The sequence below is a fragment of the Carlito syrichta genome, unplaced genomic scaffold (genome assembly GCF_000164805.1).
Source record: "Carlito syrichta isolate Samal-C Ts95f unplaced genomic scaffold, Tarsius_syrichta-2.0.1 Scaffold308376, whole genome shotgun sequence".
NCBI lineage: Eukaryota > Metazoa > Chordata > Mammalia > Primates > Tarsiidae > Carlito > Carlito syrichta.
Window position 1 is genome coordinate 159,385 of NW_007252472.1, and position 6,641 is coordinate 166,025.

Genomic DNA, 6,641 nt, shown 5'->3' on the forward strand with positions numbered 1-6,641 from the left:
CTAGCCAAACTTCGTCATGGAAAACATTGTTACAGCTTATTTTTAAATAAACATAGAAATGGACATGCTTGACCCTAAAGCTTGAAACTTACTTTTGTTTTAGGTGAGTTTTTTTCTCATAAAAGTAACCCTGAGGCTTCTGGTGTCAAAGAACTGAAATTCACCAGAAGACTGCATCCAGACAATGGGATGCCAGGCCTCTTCTTAAATCCTGTTTGCCAACTCCTCTTCCTCAACCTTCCAAACTTCTGTCCACTAATTCCTCTTTCATCCTTCCCGAACTCCTGTCTACCAGCTCCTCTTAACAACCCCTCCCCAATTCCTGTCCACCAATTCCTCTTCCTTACTTTTTCCTGATTTCTCTCAACCAACTCTTTTTCCTTATGCTTCCAAATTCTTGTTTATAAAATCCTCTTCTCCCTCTTTTCTAATTTCGGTCCACCAACTCCTCTATTTCCTGTCCATCAACTTGTCTTTCTCACTTCTCTCCAATTTATGTCCACCAAATTCCTCTTCCTTATGCTTCCAAATTTCTGTTGACCAACTCCTCTTTCTTACCCTTTCAAATTCCTGTTGACCACCTCTTCTTCCACACCCCTCCTCAATTCCTGTCTAACAACACTTCTTCCCCACATCTTCTGAATTCCGGCTTACCCATTCCTATTTCTTACTTCTCTCCAGTACTTGTTTGCCAACTCTTCTTCACTCCTTACAATTTTTTTTTACCAACCCCTCTTCCTTATCCCTCAATTTTTATTTGCCAACTCCTTTTTCTTATCCATCCTCAATTTTTATCTACCAACTCCTCTTCCTTTCCCTGTCTCAATTTCTATTTTCCAATTTCTCTTCCTTACCCCATCCACAGTTCCTGTTTGCCAACTCCTCTCTCTTCCTTTTTCCTCATTCCTGTTATGTATATTCCTTCCCCACTATATAAACCCCTGACTTCAGTGGGATGGGAAGATGAGTTTGAGTATGAATTTATCATCCTTTGTGGGTGACATCACCCAAATAAAAACCCTTTTTTTCTGGCAACACTCATTGTCTCAGTAACCAGTTTTCTATTTGGGGAGAAACAGAACCTCCGCTGAACCTGGTGTTTGGTAACAAAATTATGACTCAGTCACTCACTAGTTTTGTGATGTTTGCCCAATTGCTTACCCTCTGTGATCCCTGACTTTCTAAAGTGCAAATTCCTTAGCACAGTGACTGACAGATAATGAGATTCATTTATTTAATGTTTTCCTTATTTTAGAACATTTTATGCCTATGTTTTAAAAATCAAATAATGCCTAAACCCAGTTGGATGGTTAACATCATAATACCAAAAATATATCCTCTCTTTTATACACAGGTTTCCATTCATTCTCAGTTTTTAAAAAGTCAACAACAGTGTTATTGTAAACTAATGTTAACTTTACTTCCTCTTTTCTAATTGTCATAATCATTTTTTATTTTGTTACTAACTTAAGAGCTCATTTATAATTTGGGCTTTTAAATATGTGTTGCAATATGAAAAGAGCTTAGTAGCTTGAACATCTAGGAAAAAAGATGACCTGACTTTTAAAAAATCAAACTACAGGTAAGGGCAATGTTTCAAAAGTAATGAGATGTGATGATAGCAAGAGCTGGAAAGAAACTTAATGATATCCAGGACATATTTTAGAGAAAAAGCAGGTGGACCCTGGGTAGATGTCTAACAGACCCTGGTGATGGTGTGGTAAGTTCAGCAGTTTTCTAATGCAGTTCATGACCAGTGCAGAGAGATTTCCTCAGACCTGACTGAACATTTGGCAAAAATCTGAGATGTACATGCTCAAACCATTTTGAATCACTCTCCTAGGATGTGGTTGGGAGTCTATATTTTTTAAAGCTTCCCAGATAATTCTTTGTATGGCCAAATTAGAAACCAATGGTCTAATTGGCAATGATCAAGGAATAGATAATCTTTCAAATATATATTAAATGTGTCATGCTTTGAGCAAAAAAGAAACCCACTTATAGTTCCCAAGTTAAAAGAAAGAGATTCAATAATATAGACTTAAGAAAAAACATCAATAATATAGACTTAAGAAAAAACATTAAAAAAACATTTTTATATTTCTATCTGATCTGAAACAATTTGTATGCAGAATATCTTATGTGGATTGTATTTGTGCAATAAGTTTTTACACGTACGAAGTAACTCTGTGTGTTCTTCCACTTGGCCTTTACAACAGCCCTTGGAGATAAGTGGGAATAGTGGTGCCTGACATCTGTCTGGTGTTAGGTAGCTTGTATGTGCCGTTACTTCCATTTCTCACGTTGTTAGCATTTATTCTTACAATTGAAATGCTTCTAGTTCTTCAAGTATATGGTTTGAATTACACTTTTGCGTTTGTTCATGTCAGTCCCTCTGCTGAGAATTTCATCCCCAGCCTCATTTCCCAAATGAAGTCTCTGCTAGCATTCCTGGTGGAATTGATGAGCAGGAAGACAGCCAAGTCCTCAGTTCTGCCCATTGTCTGTACCCACTTGTGTAGAAACTATCCTCTCCACACCTTCCTGCAAGAAACTTCTTTTTATCATCCCCTGGGGCATATAACAAAGGGAAGAACCCAACTCAACCTTTGTGTTGCAGCCAATTTCAAAAGCTATGCTATCTATTTTCCTCTGGATCAGCAGTTCTCAAACATATTCTTTTAACCTCGCCACACATAAAAGGTAGCATCAGTGTGTGGGAGACAGTTCTTTGGAAATTCCTAGGAAATTCCTAGGCTTGTGCTGACTGTCTTGTTGCCTGCTAAAACTTCAACACTTTCCCCTTCCGCTTCTGTCCAACATATGGTAATGCTAGTGAGAGTCAGTTACTTCATAGGCACATCTTTGGATTGTCCTTGAACCATTGCCCTTATCTCTGGTATGATTTTTTAAAAGTCAGGTCATCTTTTTTCCTATATCTTCAAGCTACTAAGCTCTTTTCATATTGTGACACATATTTAAGCCCAAATTATAAATGAGGTTAGCAACAAAATAAAAAATAATGATTATGACAATTAGAAAAGAGGAAGTAAAGTTAACATCATTTGACAATTTTTAAAAATAAAGTATTTACATTTCCAGCTTTTCAAATCCTATTAGTGACAGATTTTTTTGGCACATCATGTCACAGTGAGTAAGAACACCCCGGTATGCTGTGTTGGCCTACTTCTTTTTGCCATCTTCTGATGCAGATGGCACAAGCCTGGTCACACCACATACTCTAGCTCAGGGTGTGAGTCCTATGACTAAAGAGTGTTGCTGTCCTATATGATTTTCATATAATTATATGACATTCTTTGTAATTCTCATTTTCCATAGCTCTCACCCATTCTATAATCCTCTTAACTCCATTTCTTCAGATAAACAATTCAAAGTCAAAAGGACAATAAGAATTCCAACTATCCCAAGCTTGTTTCCCATTCAATTTTGACTTTCCGTGAACTATTATGTGGGACAGCAAATAAAATGAATGGGCATACAGTAGGCAGGCTTTGCTTTGATACACACTGGCAGGCTTTGCTTTGATAGGTGCTCTCTGGCTCTTTCTGATGAAGTCTTGCCTTGCCATCATGGCCCAGACCTTGAGCTGTCCAGAGAAAAGAAAGATCGTATGCTATCCAAGCAAAGTGCTTGCATCCCAATTCTTGAATGTACAGGATGATGTTTAAGCTAAAAAGAAGAGTCTTCTGGTCAATTGTGACTTCCTAAAATGAAGTAACATCCATATTTTGTCACATGCAATTTTAAAATGGTCACTCCCCTTCATACATATGTTCATCAAGAAAGTAGACAGTCCATAAAGATCAACAGTCTCCTAGTTTATCCATTAAGATGTATGTGATACTTGTTCTCCTGTTGTGTTATGTCTGATGCGAGCCTCAAATGGTTTAAAGAATTTAGTGAACAAACTCTCATAATGTATCTGTGAATTTATTAAATTTTATATTATTTAGTTGTTAGTGGCTATACATTCTCACACAGCTTGGAGAGACTTAATATTTCTCAGAAAAAAGAGGTGATTCAAATATTTGCCTTATTGTGGCTTGATTTTTTTTAATACTGCCAGTCTATAAAAATTGCATATATTTAAATTGAATCATCTATTAAAAATAAATTTGCTTTGGGAATTTTGTGATATCTTAAAATCACTGAAGCTAAAGCAGTGAGTTTCAATCTTATTTTTCCTTCTGTCACCTAAAAACAGTAACTTTAATCTTATCATCTCTTAATTATGGGAGATGATAATTTTTGCACAAAAATATTTGATCAGTACTATTCATGGCATTAAAAAACCAGAAATAATGTAAGTGCATAATTATAAGAGTATGATCATGGAAGAACAAACTTTTAATTATTTTTAAATTATGAAACAATAAAAATTACCCCAAAGTTAATCATAACATTTTGGTGTCATTCTTTCCTTAAAATTTTTTTAAATTTAATTTTTGAAAAGATAAATAAATTTAATTTTTGAAAAGATAAATAAATGGGATAACATATACATAAATTTGCTTTATGTGGATTTATTTATTTTTGGAAGCAATTTTACTTTATTGTTATTATTATTGTTTCACTGGCTTTAGAAGGTACAAATAATTTTTGGTATGGAGATTTCTCAAAGAACTAAGTAGATCTGTCATTTGATTTATCAATCTCACTACTTGGTATCCATCCAAAGGAAGAGAGGTTGTTATACAAATAACAACAACAAAAGTCATCTGCACTCACATGTTCATCATAGCACAAATCACAATTGCAAAAATGTGGAATCAACCTAAATGCCCATTAACCGATCAGTTTTACAACGAAACCAAACAAGCAAACAAAAAAAACCTTTCTGTCTCTTCAAACTTTATTTCTTCAGGCATTAAATTTACTGGGTTTCCAGTTTGCCACCTTAGTGTGCTTCATTTATATCTTTCCTCCTTCCATTATAGTTGTATCAAAATAGACATACTCACACATGTGGGCACACACACACATTTCCTGTTGCTATTTGCTTTTTAGAAAGGATCATAAATTTTATGCTGATTTTTCTGCTTTTTGTTTCTCTCGCTTGACAATGCATTAGAGAATGTCCTCTTTGTCTAGTGAAGCTGTAACTCATTCTTTCCTTGTGACTCTATACATAATATTTCATGATGTGTATACACCACAGATATTCCCCCACTCAAGTGCATTTCCATTGTTTCCAGTTTTTTCCAACACTAAGAAAAAGGATGAATTATACATTTTTGTACGAAATTTTTTTAAAGCTGGGAACTTTATTTCTATGTCATGGATCTCCAGGATGGAAAGTGTTAAATCAAAGATATGTGTACTTTAAATTGTAATAAGCATTGGCTAATTACACTCCACACTAGCAAATACAAGGCATATTCCTCAGAAAAGAGATGTATTTTCAGTCCTCAGTAAAAGTAAGTGATATTTTCCATTTAAAGTTGGCTAATCTAATGAATAAGGAGAATAACTATGATTACACCTGAGTGGCCTTTCGAAACTTTACTATAGAAGTCTAGTTTTTTATTATCATTTATCACATTAACATAAAAAATTTTGAGAAAAATAATCTATCTTGGTATATTCTATATTCCAGCACATAAAATTGGTACATTCAATGAAAGCATTCCCTAGGCAATGGTATTATCATTGTTTATCTAATGCACTGTTCTTGGAAACCGAATTTCAGCAAAGAGCAGTTGTAAAACCTAATTAACAGCATGTTATTGGTAATGTGAGTGATGAAATGATGAAAGCATGATTTAAGAAATTGTGTGCCATTTAATTGAGATGATTCCAGATGAACCCTAGAATTGCAGTAAGAAATAGGAAGTGTCTGAATGGTTTGTCCTGTATTCATGACTATAACAAGGATTATGGTGTTTTTCTTTAAAAAAAAAATCATTTTAATATGTGTTTTCACTTCTGTTAATTCTTCTTTGATTTCTCTGTCTGAATACCCACCTCGTTTGATTTGCTTCATTTTTATTTATTTTCCAACCTGGAATCTTCAGTAAGAGATGGTTGTGCTGAACTATTAATTTTTCAACAGCACCAAGTCCCTTGCCCTCAAAGAGATTTATCTACTAGAGTATTTGCAAAGAGCCCTAGAGGCAGCTCGGCATGGAAGCTTTTTACTGGAATCTCTGATTTGGAAGGTGGTAAAATATGCTTAGACCTTCTCAAATCCACCAGCTGCTTGTCTTCATTCCACAGCTCACTTGGGTACAGGCCAAGACACGGTCATGTGTAGGTCACCTCCACACACAGCTGGGTGAGACAGCTTCACTCTTGGAAAGTTGGCTGAATCAGGAAAATCTTCCCAATGGTGCCATCTGTTCCAGAGCTTTTTTGACACTTAAGCAGCAAAATATGAATCCTTGTGCAGGCTTTGTTCCCGAGATTCGTAGCAACAGCATTACAGGGCTTTCTTCTTCAGTCGTTGTGTGAGGCTGAGGTGTCCGACTGTCCTCCAGGCAGAATGGAAAACCCAAGAAAATCTCCTTTCCTAACTGAGGATGGCCACAGCCTTCTCATTTCCTGCCAACGGGGTCGGAGCAGACTTTGAACCCTGGTGGCTGCACATCTTCCACAATTCCAGCCCGATGTATGACTCGTTC